General features: G+C 42.9%; 1 long non-coding RNA gene across 2 annotated transcripts in view; it reads left to right on the forward strand.

Annotated features, from left to right (window-relative positions):
- Window positions 1-24,418, forward strand: part of LOC147139139 (uncharacterized) — a 28,544-nt gene that overhangs the window by 871 nt on the left and 3,255 nt on the right. The window contains exons 1-2 of one of the 2 annotated variants that reach the window (XR_015088965.1): window positions 15,932-16,014; window positions 18,108-18,238. This is a non-coding gene — a long non-coding RNA (uncharacterized LOC147139139). Of the gene's footprint in view, window positions 1-15,931; window positions 16,015-18,107; window positions 18,239-24,418 lie in introns of those variants that run through there. The other variant, XR_015088964.1, reaches the window with a different exon arrangement.

Below are 24,418 nucleotides of genomic sequence, written 5' to 3' on the forward strand. Positions count from 1 at the left end.
TCCAGGTGCATATTAAATCATGACGGGATTGCGCTTTCAAAGTAAGATTTCAAGACAGTATTCATATTCCAGATTAGGGTTTCAATAGGGTTAGACTTTTAAAGGAGGGTTTCAAGCCTGTGTTAGGGTTTCAAGACAAGGGTAGACTGTAAAAAAAAACGTTTCAAGACAGGGTTAGGCCTTCAAAGTGAAGGTTCAAGACAGTGTTGGGGTTTTAAATTAGGGTATGAAGACTGGGTAAGATTTAGAAAAATAAAAATAAAACAGAATCCTTCGCAAGGGTTCAAATTGGAGTTTCAAACCAAGGCATACTTTCACAGTAAGAGTTCATGACACGGTTAAGGCTACAAGTTAGGGTTTAAAGATAAAGTTGGGCTTTCAGAGTAGGGTTTCAAGACAGGGTTATGGTCTCAGGTTAAGGTTTCAAGACAGAGTTAAGGTTTCAAACAAGAGTGACAGATTCATGTTAAGGTTTCAAGTTGTGGCCTCAAAACATGTTCATGCCAACATACGTGTCCTCTCTGTGCCGCCCTCAAATATCTGTGAGAATTTGAGAGTGGCAGCCCTACACGCCCCCCCCCCCCACACCCCCACAATAAACCCCCCAATAACCCCTCCATTAATACACGTTCCCACACTGGCCATATGGCCCACAGCCTGACAGCTTGCCGGACGCATAATTAATTTGTGGTGGCGTCTGCCTGTTTATTTCCCAACCTACATTTCCCTAATTGCGCCGATGAGGTTCAAATCAAAACGAATGTCATCCCAGCGCCGGCGGGTTTTACGGGACAATGCGGCGGTTAAGGGGTGACGACGGAGGTGCTTTTTGCACACTTGTTGGAGGTCGACACTCAAAGGGCAGAAATCCTCGACATTGTCTCCATGAGAAGATTGCGTGAAATGTGTCTCGGAATGTTAAGCAGTTGTGAACAGAGTTTCACACAGATACCTTGAAAATCTGAGCTGCGAAAGTAGGAAGACAGAATCCCGAAGTTGGCGTCTGGTGTGATGGGAGAAACCCCAAAAGTAAGTGTTGTAACTTTGCACCCCCGTCCCAGATTTCCGAATTGCTTGTAAAAGTACTAAGCAGAATTGAAAATTATCCGACTGTGCCATTCACACAGAACCCAGCAAAGGCGAACTATTACCCCATCTCTGTTCGTTTTCACGCACCTGAGACGCAATACCGCAGTCAGATGACATCAGCGCCAGTGCTCGGTGTGATGTATAAAATAGTTGTTGGGCTGTGACGGTTGCTTTCGCCGCGATAGGGCAGAGGCCACGAGTGGTACGTGTTAAACCTTTCACACCGATCGCATTTTTTCATGAATCTTCTCCCTTTCACAAAGATGCTGTGTTGCCTTTTAGGCCCCTAGCACCTTCCTCACTGTTCCAAGAAAGTTAGCAAATCAAAGCTGGAAAATCTGCCTTAGCCTTTCACACAGAACCCAGTGAGTCAGAATATTAGCATGACTGTGGATGCGTTCACGCAACAAAGTCGGACAATCTTGATGACACCAGAAGCGATGTATAAAATAGTTGCCGAATTGCTTTAAGATAACGGGGCGGGAAAATTGATGTCACATGAACTTTGCACCCCCCGTCCCAGCTTTCAGCTGTTCCCCCCCCCACGCTGGGGCCATTCCACTGTTGGGCCTTTAGCCCCTTTCACTCGAAATGTACAAATCAGAGCCGTATAATTTGACTCAACATTTATTTGCCTCTGCCTTTCACACAGAACCCATCAAAGGTGGAATATTGTGATTGTGAGCACATCGACAAACAGGGTGTTAAAACTTCACACCCCCGTTTCTGATTTCAAACAGCTGATGCGGCGTCCCATAACTGGGTAATTAGATCATCAGCACTAATCCGAACAGTTGTCGGATGCTGACAATTTTATGAGAAGTGCGTGTCAGTGTTTGATTTCACACAGGGATCCGTTTATCGGACTAAATAGCCCAATAGTGACTTGTATCAATGAAGAAAATTGCTTTGAGCTCTTAAAAGCAGTTGCAGGGTATCTTCCAGTCATCTACTTGCAGTACGTCTTTAGGCCAGGAGAGGACGCGCAAGCACAGTCAATTTCATCCAGCTCAGCGTTAAATCAGACGAGAAATCACGGATTTAAAAGAAAGACTAAAAGCGAATGTCTCAAAGCCTACTCACGTAAAGTTAGATTATGAATTAGGTCAAAAATAAAAAAAAGTTAACACTTGACATGTAAATCACAGCAGATGCAAATGGCGGCTGCTTTATCATTCCGATTAGATTTTTTTTTTATCAGGGTGATGGGCGAGATAGACGACGTTGCACGGAGATAAATTGTTAATTAGAAAAGCTGAATATGAATGAGGCGCCCTCATTGTCTAACATTAATAAGTTTAATTTGACGCCGTCATAGCGAGTGATTACAGATAGCAAGTAATACTAATAATAATAATAATTAGCTAAGCTAAACGGTGTTTGGGGGTGTCCTCTTTTGGTCTTTGACTTAAACGGTGAACTGCCGAGCCCATTTGAACTCCGTTGTTAACCAAAACAGCAGTACCTACAGTCTCTCAAAGGTATTAAAGACCTGTCAAGTGAATCCATAGATTTGTTTATAAGCACGTTATAAGATAATTGCTGAAAATGAGCAAAGCAAACACTGAGATATCTAGTATTGAATTGCGGAGATTTGTTTTGAGGTGGGAGGCTTGAGGAAGCGAAGCACGTGGCCGTCACGCTTTAGTTGCGCCCTTTTCCAACAAATAAGAAATTTGAATGCCTTAATTCGCATCAGTGTTTAACCAATGTAATTGCAAATTTCTTCCTTAATGTTACTTGGCCTATTTCTACCACTACAGCAAGCAGTTAGCTAGCAAGCTATGCCTGTATGGCGAAAAATACGTCTTCAGTGGATGCCACGTTTGACAGAACAGCTTGTGTCGTCTTTTTAAATTTCCAAGTGAGGAATTGAGGCCGACCAGCGGCCAGCCGAGAGCAGCCCTGGAAGCCTGTTAGCTCACGAGCTACCTGGTTGCTAGCCCTCATGTCATGGCGTGGAAAGCCCAGTGACGATCTGATGGGATGTATTCCAGCCATCAGGAGTTTTAGTCAAGTACTGTGTACAGTATGTCCATGGCTCAAACATGAAGGGATGTGTGAGTGTAACGTATGCCGTTAATAAAACCTCACTCCTCGGGGGAGGCTTCAAAAGAGGGTGCTAGCCGCAGAGTTAGCGTTAGCTCAGCAGTACACTGGACTCCCAGCCAGTGGCGCGTTGACGACACAGTCTCGAAGGCTGAGCAGTGTGACTTCTCGCCACCGTTAAATCGAAGGAAGAAGGACGCTCGACAAAGTAGCATCCATTTGGATGAAGAGAGGTCAGAGTTTGAAGAGTTTAAGACGGCCTCAGCGACAATAAGTGATAACTCTGCCTGCCTGCTATGCAAATTGGAGTTTTTAGCCAGAGGTGCTTCTACTCAACTGGCAGGTAAACAAGCTGCCTGAGTAGAAGCACCTGTGGCTAAAACCAAACCGTGGCAGGGTTTTGACTTTCTGGACCTGGATTTCCCATCTCTCCTGTTAAACAACCCTCTCCATGGTTTTCATGACATGGGATGTTGAGGGCCACTTGGAGAAGGTTGTACATGGTCCTGGGACGGCTCATCTTGGTGATGAGGATGATGGTGGAGTGTTTCCACAATTTGTGGGCGGCACCGGTGCTTATGGAAGTCTGGAACAAGCAGTGTTTGAAAACCCGGCCCTTGATGTTGTAGGATCCATTGTTCATCTCGGTCCTCTTGAGGGTCCTCACCACATCCTTGGCGTGGAATCGGGGTCAGCAGTCGTGAGTTGAGACCCAGTGTGGACAAGCTGGGTGAACTTGTTGGTCCCAAATGTGGAGTAGAAGGAGTCGAGGTCATTGGGTAGAAATGCGAGGCTCCTGCCAGTGACGTGGACAGCGGTGGTAGACTTCACAGCCGGCATCCTCCTCAGACCTTCCCAAGCTGTGCTGAGGTCCCCCTGAGAAAATGTCCCCTCCACTTTGTTCCTGTAGTTCAGCCTTGCGATCTTGGTGTCTCTTTAGACCTGTTTCTTGATCTGGTTCATCTCGGACGGGATGAGGTTGTGAGCAGCATTGTGGAGCTAACATATTCAGATACTTTTTTTCTTACCGTGGCAGGATTTTGTTTACAACGAGACGCCACGCTTTCGGATGTGTTCATCGGCCGCTGTATGTGCTGCTGTTTTGGTTAGCAAGGGAGTTCAAATAAGGAAATGTGTGAACAACAGTTTCTACCTGTTTTCTTTCTGATTGGGGGAGGTGTCTAATTGGGGGAGGGTGGCCCTCGAGCAGGGCGGTTAATCACCTGCCTCCCTTGGAGATTTGGCAACCCCACCTTTGGAACCCCCCCCCCCCTCCAACCCCCTCACACACAACCCCCGCGGTGCTGATTTGCAAGAGCAGATTAATCAGAGCGTGCACGGGCCCTGATGAAATTTTGCTGTTATTGTTCCCAATTTTAGCATCTTTTATTGTCTTCATCACTCATCGGCAGGGGGCGGGGTGCCGAGCGGGAGTTGGGGGCCAGCAGGTGGGGGGGCTTTACACATGCTTCAATTATGCAAATGAAGCTGCACACTTTTGCAGATTACTTCACTCGGTGGCTGTTGTTTGCGAGGGTTTTGATTATTAAATATTATTACGCTTTTTTTTTTTTTTTCTCCATGTGGCCCATCTGCTGCAATCAAAGTGGTGCACAAACTCCATTTAAGCGCTTCAAACTGGCACAAACCAGACACACGGAGAGAGAAAGAACAGACAGGCGCGTTCAACCGCCCCGAGAATTGAATTCAAGTTTATTTCAATTAGGGGCCACCTAATGATATTTTAATCTGCTGCCTTTCATTTCCAGGAACTGGGCTGTTGAAAGGTTTTCGGGCCGGAATAAGGAACACACAGATTGACGTTCAGATCTCGGACCGCGATAGGAAATTAAAGCTTTTATCCGCGCTGTTTTCTTGTTAAGACGCCTCAGTCGCTATCTTTCTTGTCGTACGATAAGAACATGAATCTTTTTCTACAAATGCTCTTTTCTTTATTTATAGAAAAAATGGATTTGCTATTTTCAGAAAATGGTCATTATGGTGAGTTTATAACCTTTCACCTGGCAAAAAGTTCCCCAAAACATTTCAATAAGTTATGCTGGCGTTCATGTTATGCTATTTAGTTATTTTCCTAAATAGTCAAGGTGATTTTCAGTAAATAACTTTTTTTTTTAATCATAAACGTTTAAAGCGGAAGTCAACCCAAACATTTTTTTTTTCAAGATTATGTTCCCAGCAGGCCCACTAGTTGAAACACGGCATTCTTATTAATTTTGCTTTTGTGGAATATAAATTAAGCAGCAAAATGCACTCGTTTTTAGCCAACTCTGGGGGCGGCCATTTTGTCTTCTGTCGACTGAACATGACATCACAACTGCTCACAACGACCAATCACGGCTGACCTGTTGAATCGTAGCCTTGGTTGGTCGTTGTGAGCAGTTGTGATGTCATGTTCAGTCGGCGGAAGACAAAATGGCCGCCCCCCATAGATGGCTAAAAACGAGTGGATTAGCACTTATTCCACAAACGCAATATTTGTCAGAATGCCTTTTTTTCAACCAGTGGGCTTGCACCGAACACATTCTTGAAAACAAAAATGTTTGCATTGACTTTCCCTTTAAATGAGCCTCTGTATTAATATAGAATTTACTTAACAAAATGCAGTTCTCCATTGAGTTGAAGTCAGGGGATTTATAGAATGGGAATAATTTTCTTGGAAAAAAAAAAGCATTAGCTATTTTTAAGAAATTAATTTGGCAAGTTTCTAATCTTTCACTGGACAGAAGGTTACCGAATACTTTACATAATTAAGAAGATTTTTATTGCACGGGTCATGCTGTTTTTATATTTTCCTAAATAGTCAAGGTGGAATGCCGTTTTTAGTCATCAAGAATTATATTAGTTTATATACTAACCTGGATTTTATTGAACAAAATCCACAGGTTCTCAATATGGTTGAGGTTAATTTTCTTAAATAGTGAATGTTAATACAATTTCAATGATGTATGATAGTGTGTATCTATTTACAAAAGTGGAAGAAAAATACCAATATTTTTTTTTTTCAGCAAGCGGACCATTTTTGCGGTTCGGGACAAATGAGAGAGAATATTTAACGTTAGAGTGTGAGGCTGGCTGGTTTCATCGCTGTGGGTTTTGTGTGTTCATTAATTCTATTTATGTCCCGGGTGGTGGTGAACGATGAAGTGGCGGTGGGGCTGGTGGTGGTGTTGGTCGGGGGTGGGGGGCCTCTGGTCATCGCATGCCAGCCCCCCTCGAACGCGAGACCTTCCTGAAACTCTGACAGTGCTTTGACGTGCTCTGTGTTAATTACAGTAATGGCAGCCATTCTCATTAAGTCATTGTTTACGTACCCGGGAGGGGGGCCTCGGCGAGCCCGGGCGAGCGCCCCGCCTCGTTAGCGCCGCGCAGCTGTTCCTTGCGGTCGGAGTGGTGCCGGACGCCGTCATTTTCAAGAATAGAAGCGAGCGCTCCCGCGAGGCAAAGAAAAAGCTGCCTCCCTCGACCACGCCCCCGTGTGGCGGGTCAAAGGCGTCGCTGACGTCCTTCCCAGCACTGCGCTAATGCGTGCGGGATGCAGCACAATCCGTCCTAACAGGCGACATTATTAACAGTTAATCACGCGGGGAAGGCTTTCATAATGGCCTCATTTCTACCAATAGCAGACTAATTATCCGCATTTGCGGCGGCGGTGAATTACCTTTGTGATTACGGCGGGAGCGTCTAATGTGCACTTTATGGTCTGGGGATGACTTGTTGTTTGCATCCGGCACCGCGTACACACACGCGCCGCGAAGCTCGAGCGTGGCTTAATTAAGAAGGTAAATTCTTAATAGCCCCTGCCATCAAATGCATTGCATTCATTTTCTGTTTACTTTTATCTTTTGCTAATTAATGCTACTTATCAAATATGACTGTGGGTGTGCGAGTGTTTATGTTTGTGAGGCAAATAATCTTTTAATCCTCCATTCCTTGTGGAAATAATGTGCTGCACTTAAACAAGTCGTTACGGCCCAGGCTGGAAGAAAAGGAATGGAAAGAAAACATTTAGTCTGGTTCATTTCACATAAAGTTTTAAAACTTGTTGTTTCGCTCTAATTTATTGGACTAATCGCGGAATTACTTCTTTGTTATTTCTGCTTTTATTTTCCACTTTGTGTCCCACGCTGCCCCGGTTCCCTTTTGGAGAACACGATGGATTTGTTGATGTTTTTGAAGCTGCGTGGAAGTCATGGCTAGTACCTCTAGATTGGTTAAAAAAAAAAAAGAATAAATAAAATAAAAACTATAATGAAAAATTGCAAAACTATTATAAGCATGCTCAGGACAGGTCGCTCAAGTCTAGGAACCAGTTTTTATCACACATGAAAGAATGTATTGCACATCCCACCATAAGGAAAGCAAAAGCAACCCACCATGCCAGCGATTGATGACCGCACAGCCCCGAAAGTGGTTGTATGTGCTGGTGTCTTAATTAGCGTTGAATTATTGCCACTCACACAAATGTTGTTTGCTTTGCTTTCAGGGGGGGGGGGGGGGTTGTTTGAGGCACAGTGGGTTTTTCTTGTTTGGGGGGGGGGGTCTCTGGCCTCATTTTTCCCCCTTTTGCACATCACTCGTTTGTTCTTCTTTATGTTGCATTAGCGCGTAGCTAGCTTGCGGCGTGGACATGTTTATGTGACCCGGTGATTTAAGCTTGTGTTCATTATGGCCACTAGTAACATAGACATGTTTATGCGAGCCTCTGGTCATTATACTAGCTAGTAACGTGGACATGTTTATGTTATCCTACAGTCATTATACTAGCTTATAATATAGACATGTTTACGTTAGCCTTTGTTTTTAGCATATGGCCGTTGTGCTAACTAGTAGGCTACTGTAGACATGTTTATTGTGTGTTAGCCGGTGTTTTGAGACTATAGTTATTATACTTGGTAGCAATGTATACCTGTTTGTGATGGGATTCAAATTTACGGTTATAAACTTGGGTTATGGTTTCCAAATTGTTTTTCTAGCCTGGGTTTGTGTTTCAAAACTTGAGTTTTCACCAGGTTCAGGTTTCAAACGAGGGCTAGTGTTTCATATTTAGGGCTATAAAGTGCAGTTAGTGTTTCAAATCAGGGTTTCAAGCCTGGGTTCCGGTCTCAAATTAGTGTTTGAAGACGAGCTTTGTGGAACAGGGGGCTTAATGAATAAAACTATTTCCCCCGCCTGATCACGCTGTGTAGAAAATTACTCCACTTGGTCTTTGTGTCAAAAAGAAATGTTTGTTTTGGCGTAGGACAATCATTTTTTAAAACAAAAAAAAAAAAAAAAAACACTCAAAACGAATGACTTGGACTCTAAAACTGATCAAAAAATGTATTTTCTTATCTGGGCCTGCCCCTACGACAGCACTTTGTCTCCTTGAGAGTGAAAGGAGGTAGCACGGCTCATATGACTCACTGCCGTATTAGCTTTAATTAGCCTGTTGCTATAACGAGGTGTTCATGTCTAGTGGAGGTGGAGATGAAGAAAAAGAAGAATAAGTCAGAGGCAATCAGCGGTGCAAAGTGCAAATGAGACTTACTTACTCACAAATGAATTATACGCCCCCTTTTTTTTTTTCTTTCTCTCTCTCTCTCTCTGCCCAAGACCATTAATTAAATCCTCTGGCATCGGAGGTCTTTTTCTTAATTTCAAGTTCCATTAGCATAATAAACAGTGTGTGAGTTAGCACAATGTGATGGCGGTAATGGAGGCTATTTATTTGACGTTATTATTTAAAGCTTGGCTAATGGGAGGAGAAACTGAAATATATCTCTGACGTGGGGTGGTGGTGGTGGTGGGGGGGGGGAAATCCCGTCAGGCTACGGTGGTGACGCCTCGGTTGCCTTTTAAAGAGTCACTGGAAAGGTTTGCACGCCAATAATTTCAAACATAATTAGCTGGCTCTTCGGTTATAATTCAAGCCCGAAAATGCCCCACAGCATGAAAAAAATAAAAGGATTATTAAAAGATAATTGCAGCAAAACAGCAAGGGGAAAAAAAGGCAGCCGAATACACAACATTGTGGAGCTATCGCCTGATTCTACAGGGTTATGGTTTGAAAACAGGGTTTGGGTTTTAAACGAGGGTTTAAAACCTGCTTAGCAGAAAAGCTGCTTTAGTTAATTGTGACTACACCAAATTAATTTCGACAGCAGCCTGTTTAGGCAGAAACTTTTTGGGAATTTTTTTTTTTTTCTTTTTTTTTAAATGCGTGTGTCATTCTGAAAAAAGTTGCGGCCTGAACTTAAAGGCTGTTAAGAAAAGAATGATAGCCAGTGGTTTAAAAGTTCAGACTGGAGAAAATCAGTCGACCACAAAATGTACTTACTTGGACTGTATATTGTGTTTTTTGGTGCTAAGTGACAAATTGTTCCGCTAAGAGAGCAAATTTCATTTAGACAAACGTGCACTGTCACAGCGAGTCCATTCTCTCCACATGTAGACTTATTATTATTGTTATTTCCTGCCCACAATAAATTGCTTGTTTCTGTACGCTTGCCGTGTCGGGTGTCGTTAGGATGACAGCGGATCGATGCCTTGCGAGGTACTCGAGGTCCAGCCGTGTGATCGTCTTACCGCGCGTCTTCCTGGAAGCAACCCTCGCTTTGTTGCGCTGAAATGAATCCCCGAAATCATAACCCCCGATCAGACCTTTCGATTGGCGGCTCCCAAAATTATATCGATAAAACCCCAACTCTGCTTTGTCATTCCTCTGAAGTCGTTGTCTTGGCAGGGCACGTCAACGGCCATCCGCTAGCGAGTGTCCGCCGTGACGCCATCGACGTTTCCGCTGCCCGAACATGATCGACGTGTTTTTTGTCTCTTTTGAAATTCAAACTTGACAAAATCGTCCAAGGTGTCAACAGACGTCCGCCATCGAATTAGTTAGCGTTAGCGCTCCAAAAGGCTCCATACACTGCTTCTTTGTACTTTAATGCCTCTTAGCTCTCAATAACAGTCTTGCTTCAACAATGAGAATTCTGGTGTCAGAAGACGGACTTGAGTCTGGCAGATTTTCGTGACGAATGTTGTCAGAAGTGGGAAGCCAGTTGTCTGCTATCTTGACTTGTGTCAATGTGTCTGGCGCTGTGATGGCCAACCTATGTAAGAAATCCTTCCCACTTTTTTGCTGTTGTTTAATGAACATCGGTTCATCCTGGAACTGCTAGCAATTGGAACTTGATCACTCTGGTCTCATGATAGCCAAAAGAAAATGATTCCAATCTGGTATAGGGCATTCTACAGTCACTGGTGTCAGAAGTGCGATGCAGTTGTGTCCGCGACCTGACTAATATGCCAAAGAATCAAAATGAAAACCCAATAAGCCACTTGCTTTGACACCAAGGAACTATTCCTGACATCTAACCGCAACCGTTTTCAACCCAACAGATTTGCATTCAAATTCACATTTCAGGGTTCCCTTCTGTGACGAATGGTGTCAGAGCTTGGGTGCCAGTTGTAAGACTCTTGCTTTGGCACTATGAGACCATTCTTGTCAGATGACCGTGACGTTTTTCAGCCCAACAGATTTGCATCCAAATTCGTGTTCAGGGCTCCCTTCTGTGACGAATGGCGTCAGAAGTGGGATTCCAGTTGTGTCTGCCAAGGAGTGAACCCGTTTAGGTTGAGGACACCACAAGCGGGACGCTTTGCCCTAATGTTCTTGCACCTTCCAGTGCTGTTTGGCAGGTTTTGGGGCATGTTGCTCCCCTGCGAGGTTGTCGCAGTTAAGCGAGACGAAGGCTCAGGCAGAATTCGGGACGGAGTCGCTCCATTAGATTAGCGGCCGTCCGTAATCCGTCACGTGGTGGCTGGAAGCCACGCGAGGCCGAGGCCCGCCCAGCGTAATGGAGCGGACATCGATCTGTCCTTAGCTGATTGAGTCGGATAATTAAAAAGCCTCTCATATGGTGCCTGCATTACAGATTGTTTGTCTAAATGCGTTCTCCTCTGCGTCGGTGCCGCCCAACTTGACGGTGTGTTCTACCATAGACCGGGGGTCACCAACATAGCGCTTGTGGGCCCTAGAAAGCACCCAAGGACCTCATTTTTGAAAATTGTAGAAGTGATCTTTTGAAAATAGGACTACTGTTGAAGTGTTGCATGTTTCCGCCTTTTGTTAAATCATTTTTAATAACACTGGTCAACACATTTTTACTTTATTTATTTATTTATTTATTTTTTGACCAGAGATGGAAGGAAATGTTTCTAGATTGAATTTCTGCCCTTGTTTTTTTTCGAGTATGTCAGGTTTTCATACCGATCATAATATAATAGCAATAGTATAATATGTAATACAGTGAGCTATTTAGTAATATTTATGAATTAAAGAGGAAATCAACCCAAACACATTTTTTTTTTTCAAGAATATGTTCCATGCAGCCTCACTAGTCCAAAGCATTCAGCATTCCGATAAATATTGCGTTTGTGGAATAAGATTTAATTCACTCGTTTTTAGCCATTTCAGGGGACGGCCGTTTTGTCACGTCTGCTGACTGAAAATGACATCACAACTGCTCAGGGCTCAGGTATCAACCACTCACAACTCAGTGTCAGAAAACAGGTGAGTCGCGATTGGTTGTAGTGATGTCATTTTCAGTCGACAGAAGTGACAAAATGGCCGCCGCTTGAGATGGCAAAAAAACGGGTGGATTAAGGGTTATTTCTGAAACAGGTGTTTTTTTTTAAATGTCATAGCTATATGGATGAATAAAATCCATATTGCGCAAGCTTCTAAACTTAAACACAACAAAATTGAAATAGCTCAAAAACCTGATGTGCTGGACCAAAAGTAAAGATATTTTTGAAATCACTTCCTCGAACGATTATTTTCATCAACTGCAATCCAAACGTCCACCGCCACCACTAATATATTTGGTAATTACGAGGGTCTCACCCAGCTTGTCCGTCAAATTCAAGTTTATGGACCACTGTAATGACCGACAGGTCCCTGTAGATGGCGGCGTTGCTTCACTTTCGATCTGAGATCAGCTCTGGAGTTCAAGATAAAGATTAGGGACGCCATTTCTGCTTGTCATGTCGATTATGAATGCCACCACTTGATTGTAGTAGTGCTTTGTGCAATTTCACTAACTTGCGTGGTTGTTGCTGTCTTTAAAAGGAGTAAAACAAAAACATTTTAAAAGCTTATTGCCGACATAATAGTGCCTCGGCGGAGGTCATGATGAACAAAGCAGTCAACACAGAAGCGTCACGGGTGGAGCGACGGCCCAACGGGGATCAAAAGGTGACCTTTTGCCGTACGAATGTGTTGCGACGTTGTCAACCTTCATGTGGCAACGGGCTGTGATGGCTCAGCGAGAGGAAGGAAGCAAGGAAGCGAGCGAGGAAGAAAGGACGCATCAAGAGAGCAGCTTTCAGCTCCTATACATCGCCGACCGTGTCATGCGTAATTCCTTCATAGCAACGGTGAGCAAGTGGCATTTTCCGCATTCTTAACCATCATGCAAATGGGAGGGAAAAGCTAACCACTGTTCATAATCAGGTGGCATGACAACGATATCAGTTTATCTTAAATAGGACGTATTTGCAACATTTCACTTAATACCTTCTCGTAATCACTACATAAAAACTTTTGATAATGTTTGAGAACAACGGGCGCTCTGATACTTGTGAGTGGCTACCACCGACCGTAACTCAAACGATGCTTTAGATTAATTTCAGGGTTAGGGTTAATTAATTTCACTAATTATACCTGTAATACATATAGTGTCGTGTACATTCAAAAGTATAAGCCAATGTTTCATCAAAAGAGTTGTGAAAAAATGTTATTAAGGTCGATTTCTTGCCCAGTGCTGCTTTAATTGAATTGAAGCCAAATTGTCAAATTACATCCAGGTGCAATGTAGAAAAAAAAAACTGGGGTTTTCCCATCATGCACCTTGCTACTTTATGTGACTTTTTAGTCTGTCTGACAAGCACAGCGGAAATGAGTGGTCCTTTTAAGGTTTGATAAATGTGCACGTCCGGGCGTCCCTAATCCAATAAGTGTCACAACAACAACAACAGCAGCAGTGGCGGCAGCAGTTTTCCTCTGCCTGCTTTTTCTGCTCTTCTTTGAAAGGACGCGAGCCTAATGAGCCGCGCGCAATGAGCTAGCGCCGCGTACTTTGAAGCTATCAATACGCGGCGGCTCCGAGTGCATTAGCAGCGTGATGTCTTGTGACTCGCCGCGTCCCCATTGGCCCGCGAACCGCTCACGTGACCGCCGGTTATATTTCATCATTTGCGCCGCTATCACGGCCCATTTGGAAATGTGCAGATTCTAATTAGCCACGAGCCTCTTGTTCCTTAATGCCTCCAATATTCAATTATTCCCGCGCTCCCCCCTCGGTGGAAACTATGCAAATGTCGGCTCGTATGTCAGCGGCTTTCCGAGGCCCCTCTCGTTTGTTACGTTTGGCGACGCTCTCTTTGTTTATGCGCATTAGCGCCGGTGCTATCGGACACGAGCTAAGTGAGAGTACGCCGCTGTTTTGTGCTTGCTGTCCATTAAGCTGCCGCTCATGTGAGCGCTCAAACTGCTTAATGCGCGCAAAGCGACTTTAAAGTGCACACGCGCTGAAACATGTTAACGTCCACTATTTGTATGCACTAAAGCGACGTTTAAAGAGGTCCAAAGCGGTATATACTGTCGATGCTAAATGCACAGGCGTGACGGAGGAAATGTCAAAAGGAAACAACAGAAATAAGAGGTGGAAAACAAACAAAACCTAACGCCTGCCATAACGTTTCCTCACCCTTTAAATTGCCTCGTTGGTGTTGTTTTTGCCGTCCAAATAAAATGACATTTTGAGGGCTCTGGCCCCTGAAGCCACTTTCACTTCGCAGCATAAAAGTTGGTTGGCACGTCTATCGTGAGTAGACCCAAAAAAATAGTTTCACGACGCCATGTTTGAAATTGAATGGAAAGTTTTGTTTTGCAGCAACTGTTTTGGGTCATTTCTTGTGGTTCTTCAAAGACAAACTTGTAGTAGGGATTTGATCTGATTGCTACCAAATTTCACAAATTCAGCCCACAAATTGTACTTAACAACATGAATTATGGTAGGTATATTTATCATGCCTCGACCCACAAAAATGTCTCAAGAACCTATGACTAAAAAAGACAGAAAATAATACAATGTGGCCATTTCCTGGAATCCTTCAAACGTAAATTTGTCCTAGGGATTTTTTGAATAGATCCACCAAAAAAGTCTCAACGAGGCATGCCTGGGAAGACACATGAAGTCCGACATTTTGGTTTGAGGTGAGCATTTTAGTCATTTCCAGGTATCCTCAAAAGACAATTTTGTGCTTGATACTTTATTATTGCTACCAAATCGAAAACGTCAGCGCGCAACGCCATTTTCACTTAGCAACAGGACATTTGGTCGGCATGTCTATCATGAGTAGAACGCCAAAAAAAGTCTCATGAAGCCAAAAAATGTCTCATGAAGCCAAAAAATGTACCAGTCACCAGCGCCAGTCAGTCACAGGTCACATCCAATATTGACAAAAAAATGGACTGGGTGCAAGTCAATTGCAGACTTCTTAAAGTCGTAACTTGAATAAAAAGTATCATAAAAATGCGTGGGGTTTTCCCACATTTTCCTTGGTCGAGTTTCCTCCTATTTAATGGGTGCAGTCAGCATTATGCAATGGCGGAACTTTGATTAAAAGAACGTCAGAGCGTCTTTATTGCGGCCAAACAAGCTCTGTAATCAACTCGTTGTAACGCTTTCAATGCTAATTTTCCTCCTGCTCACTGCGGCTTAATGGACTTGTTACAGCTTCGCGCCGCCATTATCCCGAGGAGGAGCGGGAATTAATCTTGCCGGTACAAGCGTGCCGATCTCCCGCATTAACAGCTGGATCTCCAATATGCTCCCGGCTCGGCTAATTAACAAACCGCAGCAGATTCCAGCAACTCCGCTGAAAAGTTATAGCAATGGCACAGAGGTTGGAGGGCGGGCTTTACTCTCGGGGGATCTTGTGGTGGGGCCGCACCCCTCTCGGCACCCCCCTCCCACCCGCTTATCTTTCTGCACGCCTCATCCTTCATGTACGGGCGCTCGTCATGTCCCGTCAGTGTCGCGGTTACACCTGAACACTCGACTGGTGCCAAACACCTGGCGTCCGCGGCGCTCTGTCCAAATGAAAAATAAGCATAATCTGCGTCCGGCAAATGAGGGAGCTCGTGACGGATTGGGCGGCTGCTTATGCAAAACGGATGCTCACAAGAACTCTGCTCTCCTCTTGACTTCGACTGTACGTTCCATCGCTGTTAGCGTAGTTAGCTCAACTGTTAGCCGCGCAGGAGCAACGCGGTATGGGATGTTCTTGTCTTTTTATGATTTAACCCCAGGATGTTGGGTATAAAAGTGACTTTCTTTTATCTTAATCCAAGGATATAATCTGGAATAGTTTAGTTTGCACCCAGATGTTGGGACGTATGATTAAAATAGAGTTTGGACCACGGGACTAGCATGTAGTCTGGTTTGAAGGATTTAAGGGATATTGAAATCTGGTGTTGTTGCGAAACTTTCCAAAATGTTTATTTTACTCATTTGCTAGCCCGCGCATTTAATATTAGCGTTACGCGACAGAGACAACTTGACATGCCTTAAGAGTCAGATGGATGTAACGAAGAGAATCCAGTCACCGTTCAAAATAAAATATTTTTCAGACACGGATGATAAATAAACCGCAAGTACTGTACTTTTTTTTTTTTTCCTCTTTCATCCGTGCAGCCCGCCGCGGCCCGGGGTTTGGGGACCACTGTTTTACATTACTTTATACGTTGGCATTCATTCGGCCTAGTCTACTTTTTTACAGCGCTAGGATGTGATCGGGGCTACTACAATGGTTTGTAACTGATTTTTCGGGTACAACCCGAGCGAGTCTGGTTTATATGTATTAAGTGCGTAGTTCCGTAAGAGCCTGGTCTAGTCCGGTTTATACCCAAGTGATTTTCTGGACTAACATGGTGAGGGTATAGTCTAGGATTGTCTTGCAAAGGTTATACCCCTTTGTAAAATTTGTGGAATTGCTATATTTTGGGATGGATTTGGTGAGTCTGGGGACCTTTAAGGCTTCTCAAGTGTGATTGTTTTTTTTTTTTTTCTCTATTTGTCAATTTAAAGGAGCACTGTTACCCGCCAGCTCATATCATGTGACCACACCGCTTGAAATATCCGCCGCTTGAAATATCGACTTCAATATCTCATTTGGAGGGGGAAAAAAGGGAATCATGTCATCTGGTGATGTTAAATCCATACTCATTTGCGCGCTGAATGTCGGCGGAACATGCCAGAACAGGGACGATGGGAGACATCCCTTCTCGGAACGCCGGGCTCGACTTCTCAACGAGGGACAAAATGGAGGCAAGCATTAAGGCCAAATGAAAAGAGCTATTGATTGTGCTCTTAATGCTTCGCTTTCTATTTGCCTCATTTCCTAAATGCACGATAACAAGAGCTCACCGCAGCTAACAATGCTCCTTAACGAGCACTCCCAACCAAAGAATTAGCGCAATGATTCGCAGATGTTCCATTCCTCTTAATCCCGGTCATGATGCAACCGAGACGTGATTTGATGATTTTAAAACGCCGTTGCATCGTGTTAGCAACGCGATGGATCGTTGGATGCTGACGAGATGGGAATGACGTTAAAATCCATGAGCTTGTCAATCAAATCAAAAGATGTTTGCTCGATGGTGTCCAGATGGCGAAATAAAACTAAGTGATGGAATCATCACTGTGATGAGCTTTGTGGACAAAGACAGTCAGGCGTACATGACGCACAATCCCAAACAGTAGCCTCTCTTGAGCTAGATGTTGTCGAGTTAGCTTTGGAAAGCTATTACAACCACAGTGCACCTCTATTTTACATGGAACATTTGACTACTAACACCACCACAATCATTTCTATTTCATATACACCGTTAGCTTGAGGTTTAGCCAGAAGAAACTATTATTTTACGTGTTAGCGTTAGATTCGGCTAGCTAACAAGACTAGCCTACACTTTTGTTTTATACACACATTAGCTTTAGCCAGCATGTCTATTTTACTCTCGCATTACATTAGCATCGTCTAGCTAAAACCGCAGGACGATAAAGAGTCCTCATGTTGTCCTAGTTTACATTTTGCCAAACCTGGCGACACAACAAGCTTGTCGAATGGCCTTTTTATCAGATTCATCTACGTGGATTTAGCTGAGCGGTTAATGCGTGTAAACATCAAAGCCAGAGCAGGTTTATCTCACGTGGCTTTGATATTACCAAACGATGAGTAAATTGTCGACGTGGCGCGATTGTATCGGCTGATGCTATCATCACATTGCCTTACCTGAAGCCAAATGTTTGGATCGCAACTTGAAGATGTTTATAAATATGAAGCGTGATAATGTCAACTTTGACTTTGATCTCGACACGTTTTTTTAGTCGTGGTTGGTCATGTTCCTCAACGCTAATCTGTAAAGGCGTGAATTGTGAATCCATTCAATTGCTTTACCGAACAAACGAAAACAAAATAAACATACTCAATTTTCATACACAATGGCCACAACCGGCGCCGCTTAACTGAGCTCACAATAGCCAGCTCCACTTTTAGTCAAGGACACCCATGTCACTCACCAGGGCTTTTAAAGCCGTATTCACTCAGTCACAGATATATATATCATAGTAGGCCATTATAACAGTAGATAATAGATAATATAATGTGGAACGTGAGAATGACGACCCCAAGTGGACAATATCAGTTTTTATCCAATTAGTCGATCGGGCTCGGTAGAATAATCGAAATATAATAGCTAATTGGTTGATCCTTGTTGATTTTGAATATTTTCTCTGCCTCTTGATGACATGATCCATAGAAGAGTTGATCTTTGAAGGTTCGTCTTGGTGGAGCGGGACACTTTAACTTCCTGCTGTTCTTTTCTTTTTCTTTCTGCTGACTAGGCTTCTCCTTCCATCCTGGGACAGCGGCATGCCGGGGACCAGATGGTCTCGTTTCCCCCCCCCCCGACTGGGAGCGTCGCTGTGCAGTGCATCCGGAATTGGGCAACCACACTCATTGGACACTTCATTAGGTATGCCATCGAATAAGTGTCAATGCAAAGAGAGAGAAGGACGCTGAGTTTTCCGATGGATATTCGTTGAACTATGTTGTTTTTTTACTGTGGTAGATTTTGATACGATTTAATTTTAAGTTAGTATAGTAATGCATCCATTTAGCAGCTTTCAAAAGACGCAGGGAAAGCATCAAAGTACTGTAATAATAGAAAATTACATACATTATATTCAACGGGAATACGAACGTGATGAATATTTAAATTTTAGCACGTGAAAAGTAACTCGCTATATGAATGAAAGTCACTCCAATAAGTCTTTTTAAACAAGCAATATGATTTCGAAAGAGGTTGTGGATTTTAAATCAAGGTTTGGAGAGTTTCAAGACACATTTCGGGTTTCAAGGCTGGAGATGGCCTTCAAATTAAGGTTTGAAAGTATTGTGGGTTCCAATGTTGAAAGTTTGTTTTCAAGCCTGAGTTTTAGGTTTTGACCACTGGTTAAGGTTTCAATGTCGACCTTCAAACCAGTGTTGAGGTTTCAAATTAAGGTTTCAAGATAGATATAGGGTTCTGAATTTGGCTGGCTTGTGTTAAGGTTTAAAATTAGGGTTCTATTTCAGGGCATGGTCAGAGTTTAAAAACTGTGTTAGGGTTTCGAATTAGGGTGTTATTTTTCAAAGTGGAGTTTCAAGCCTTTTTTTAGGGTCTCAAAGGTCGGGCAGGTAAGGCTCTTAAACAAGGGTCATGGTTTCAAATGCGCGGATGTTTTAATCTCGTCCTATGACTGATCGAAACTAAAACAAGATAAATGAGCACAATCGCGCATATTTTCATTGGTTCAAATGTTGCCTAATGAGACACTTGCAAATGTAATTCCCTTCAAGTAGTTTGTCGAGAGTCTGACACCGAGCTCGTGAATAATTAATGAGCTTATTCAAGTGTCCCGCCCCCACCTCGCTGGAGGCCACGGGCGAAATAGTTGACGTTCCATCGTCTCGTCATCCAGTTGAGATTACGCCGCTTGGCTGCTGCGCACGGCCGGTCAAAACAAACCAGCTGATTAATCCCTCGCGTCTCACTTCCGAGTCATGATTGAAATCAACTTCCGGTGAAGGTGAGCTGCTGGCCGGCTGGACCGGTACCAGGCTGGCACTTTTGACTAACACAACCTGACAGCACACCAGTAAGCTTTCACCGCCAGGGTTAAGGTTTCAAAGTAGGGTTTCAAGGCTTTCAAATGAGGGTTTTGAGACATGGATAGGGTTTTAAAGTAAGGCTTCAAGACATGGTTATAAATGTCAAACAAGGGGTAGGGTATCAAAGTAAGGTTTCGGGCCCTTGCTCGGCTGCCAAGTTTATCTCATGGCGATATTGTGATATTGTCGTATCGTGACATTTGGATATCGTGACATCCCTAGAGGATGGAAAATAAATCTGCGATACTAAACATTCAAAAAGATTACGCAATGCGTTTGCTAGCTTAACGCTAACATATAATGGGAAATGTCATAGTCGGGCTCCGTGTCACGGCGTTACGCTTTAATAAGCAATGGCTATTTCAACAGACAGATATTATTAAAATACTCTAAGGCATATATTCTTTATCCTCTGCAAAAAAACGACTAATAATACAGCAGTTTACTGAGTGTGTTATGCTGCCCCCGGTGGCCGAGTTACAACACCCGAAGGAGCTGCGCTAAATTAATCATGATGCACAAGCCATTTAATTTGTTGTAACCTAAGTTTTAGTGGCAAGTTCAAAAGTGCTATTTTCCTTTTTAAAGGAACACCTGACAAAATGTGTTGTTAGTTTATTTGGTTAGGCTAGAATGGCTGAATGGCATGTCCATGTTTTCTTGATGTACTTTGCGGAACAGACTTGCGAGCGTGTCACCCGATCCCTCATTTTGCGTGAAAAGTAGTCGTCGAATTGTGGAGGGGACGTTCACCTTGCACCGTAACACCTCGCAATCCTCTGGAGTTGTTTGGCAAAAAATCTGGTGTGATTGTGACAATTCATCATCCAGCCCGGCGCTCCTAATTGCGGCCCAGTCCCCAAACTCTCAGGTGGCTGACGCTGACTATTAAAGACCCAAAAAGCAGCGCTCTCTTCTCACCCTCTCTCTTTTTTATTTTTTTTTTTTAAAAGTGTTACTTATTTAGCCGCTTCCATTAGCCAGTTAGCCACCTGTCAGTGTGACTCAGTCCCATCATCCCTCACTACCCCCCACAACAGCCGCCCCCCTCCCCTCCTCGGAATTAACAGGTAATTTGTAAACGTCACTTTGGGTTAGACGCCTCATTTTGTCGCCGGCTTTCCCAACAATCCGCCTGACGCCGGCTAATTTTTCCTTGTCGCACGCGCTCAGGATTCTGCGGGCAAATAGAGTTATGCGCCGCTAAAGAAATAAATGAGAAGCACTGACGAGCTGGTCGATCAATCAGTGATAAGGCAAGATACTGTAGGTTGAGTTCGTTTATACTGCATGACAAAGGTACAGTATGCTAAAAGCAACATACCAGAGGAGCGTAACCAATTGCATTTATCGCTGTTGTTGTTTTTCATGTACTTGTACTTTTCGAAGGAAAGAAAAAACTACCGGTACTTCTATCTAGCAAAAAAATATGACTTCATTCTCGGAACTTTTTCTTCTCTGAATCTCTTAAAAGGGCAGTTTGTAGATATATTTTGTAAGACTATGACTTTTTTCTAAAAGAAACCCCCAAAAAATTCACAACTTTTTTTTTCTTGAGATTAGTATTTTATTTTAAATAAAAGACTTTCTTTTTACAAGGGGGAATACAACTTTTTCTTCGAAAAAAAAGTTGCTCGTCTTGGGAAACTAAGATTGTTGGGGGAAAAAAAATCGGATTTTTTGGGGGGAGAAAAAATTATTGAAGGAAATAAGTTTTTTTTTTTTCAAACTATATTATTTGTTGAAAAAATTCAACTTTAAAAAAAAAAACTAAAAAAATATATTTTTTTCATGGAATACAAAGATTTGAAAAAAATGTGCCCTATTTTTTAAAATCTTAATAATACACATCTTAAAAATGTATTTTATATTGACAAAAATAGGATATATGCTGTGTATAAATACAACTTCGTGAAAAAAATGAACATTGTCATTGAACATTTGCCTTTTTGTTAATTAAAAAAAACTTCAATAAATAAAAAAAAAATGCACGTATCGGTATTTAATTTTTGAGTAATGAAAATCATTTTTTCTTAATAGATTTTTGGGAAAGAATACAAATATAAAGCAATGAAAAAAAATCCAACTAAAGCAAACAATTAGCACAAGACTACCACACTTGAAAACAATAAACAGCATTTTTTTCCCCTTTCCTTCGCTGCCCTCATTAGCCCGTGCCTTTTTTCGTCTCCATTTGTTATCACGGTGAAGTATTAGCCTAGTGTAAGGTCACATGCTCAAGGTTGGGAAGCTCGGGGAGGTGGGACTTTTTCGTCCCATTAGCAAAGAGGACGAGCCTAATTAGGAGAATGGGAATCAGGAAGGAACCAAAAAAAAAAGGTGGAAAGTGGTCCAAAATGGGTGAGTGTGATTGATTCAGTGCGGAGGGTACCCTTGCTGTAATGATACTTTCATAATTAAGATGGAAGAGCACCGAACGCAACCAAGACACCGCAGTCGTGTCAAGGGGCTTTAACGCTAACACCGGGAATAATTGCACTTGGGACAGCCACACTTGTCCACTCTGATTGTTGTGGACGGGGGACAAGAGTTACCTTTATATAGTGAGTGTATAGGTCATTTTCACACTGTAATGTAAATTCAGTTATGAAATAAAGCAAGATCTCCCCACATGTTATGACGAGAACTGAAAATGTGTTTTCAGACATGGTTTCTTGAGACAGTTTTTTTTGTGGGTCTACTCGTCATTGATGCGTCTGCCAAATTTCATGTTGCTAAGTGAAACTCGCTTCGAAGGCTGAATTTTCTATATTGTGGCTGAAAAAGTGAGCTGAAAATGGCCGCTCCGAACGAAAATGGCAGACTTTGTGTCTTTTCTGGCTTGATGTCTGGAGGCTCTTTCGCCTGCCAAATGTACCAAATTTCATGTTGACAAGTGAGATGGCTTCGGGGCTGCATTTTCCAAATTTTGGGGATGTGACTAGACTGAAAAATGTCAATAAAAATATTTGACAAAAAAAAAAAAAAAAAAAAAAAAAGAATTATGGTAGAATTCGGACCAAATCTCTGGCACAAGATAACCTTTAAAGACCCCTAGAAACGGACACAATGTGCCTAAAATGGCTGCTTCATACCAAAATGGTGAAAGGCTCTTTATAATTGAACAAAAAAATGAGGCGAAAGGCATGTGCTGAACAGCATCTGATGTGCGATGATGATGACGATGAGTCAGTGTTCACATGTAGGCAGATTGGAAGACCATCTGTCCCGGTAGCACCGCCACAGCCTGGCGTCCGTCACTAATGAGCTGGACTGACAGAAAACAACAACTAGAATACAAATATATCGAGAAATGGGTCACTCCAGAATTGGAAGACCCTTTCGAAAAAAACAGGTAGATTATAGAGAGAAAAGGTTTAAAAAAGTGCATTTTTTTCATTTGAATATTTTTGGGGGGGTAGATTTTTCGCAGGGAATAAAGTCTCCAGTCTACCAGATAAATATTTTTTTAACTTATTAAACTCTGCGTTAGTTGGGAGGTAATTAGAATAATGAAAACATAATTTATGTGAAAAAAAAAGTAATTTATATATCAACTCCAATTAATCAAGTAAATCAATCAATCAATCAATCAATCAATCACCCAGCCCTAGTTCAGCGTAGGAATAATACATGCTGACTGAGCAGAAGGAATCACAACAATATCGCCATCTAAGTAGAAAGGTTTTTTTTAGGTTCCCCCCCCCAAAAATGGACACATTGAGAGAAAATCCCATCAAATGGTGTCATGTGTCAGATTTAAATAATCCGTTTTTTTAAACCAGGAATTTAGAATACTGCCTGGCTAAGAGGCTAACCTGCTAAAGCGCGCCACCGAAGTGATTGAATGTAATCTGTGGAGTAGTATGCTAATCTTTAGCACTGGCATGTTTGTGTTAAAATAGAAGGTGCGCGCTTGGAGCTCGCCGCCGTGCACCCAACGATGGCGTCGACGCACCTCGTTCTTACGGATCGATACTACATGTTTATATTCTAGCCAACGTGAATAAAAGAAGCTCATGTTTAGCGGCCATGGTATGCTAACTAGCAACAGCACGTGTGCTCGTGGTGGAAAACTCATGACCTATAATCCACACGGCTATGCTCAGGGATGAGAATTTTCTGATGATCGGCGGATTTCTGACTTTTTTAGACCAAAATGATGGGGGGGGTGCTCTTGGCGTTCATTTATCGGTTAGTTGTGCTGCTTTACCTCATTTAATGTGACTTATATCTGTCTGGTGTATTTGATAGCATCCAAGTTTTAGTCGGGTTGCTATGGTGTGCTAGCTCGCTAGCTCTTGATACTGTGCTAGTTCACATTAAGGTCTTATCCCATTTCCTACTTCCCATTCATTTTATAAGCAGCATTATGTTTCATTTTGCCGTATTTGCTTTCACTCATGTTATTCTAGCAAGCCGTTTACTCGCAAATCTACGCTTGCGTACGATGTCAAATCGCTATTGAGCCTGTGCCTTTCTTGTCGTGACTTCATTGGGCCACGCGCTACAACCTTTGCCAACATGACCGGCCGCCCTCCCTCGCCGCGTTGTCTCAAACGTAATTTGTCGTTGATTGAAGGCAGTTTGATTTGGACATTTTCTTAGGCTAAGTGCTCTCAGAGAGCAAATCTAATAATAAAAAAAAAAAAAAAAATGCAATCAAAAAAATCCTCTTTTCTTTTTCTTGAAATGTCATTTCCTGACATTGCCTCAGAAAAAAAAAAAAAAAATCGGGTTGATCAAATCTTAACGAGCTGTGCTATTTGCCCGAGTGGACTTTGGGATGTTGACCTTTTGCGCACTCCACGCAGAGGGATGACATCTGGCCCAACCATTGAAGGGAAAATACGGCGATGTGCAATTAAAGTGATTCGATTAGACCGCGACGCCACTCACTTATGGGCTGCAGGTCTGGCGCGCACTTTGGAGTTTCCCCGTTTGTTCCCATGTGCCCTCATCTGCGCGCTCGCTTGTTTGTGCATCCACTTTCTGATGTCGG

This window comes from Filicampus tigris, chromosome 12, assembly GCF_054856515.1.
Source record: "Filicampus tigris isolate MCC_2025a chromosome 12, RoL_Ftig_1.0, whole genome shotgun sequence".
In the NCBI taxonomy this organism is placed as follows: domain Eukaryota; kingdom Metazoa; phylum Chordata; class Actinopteri; order Syngnathiformes; family Syngnathidae; genus Filicampus; species Filicampus tigris.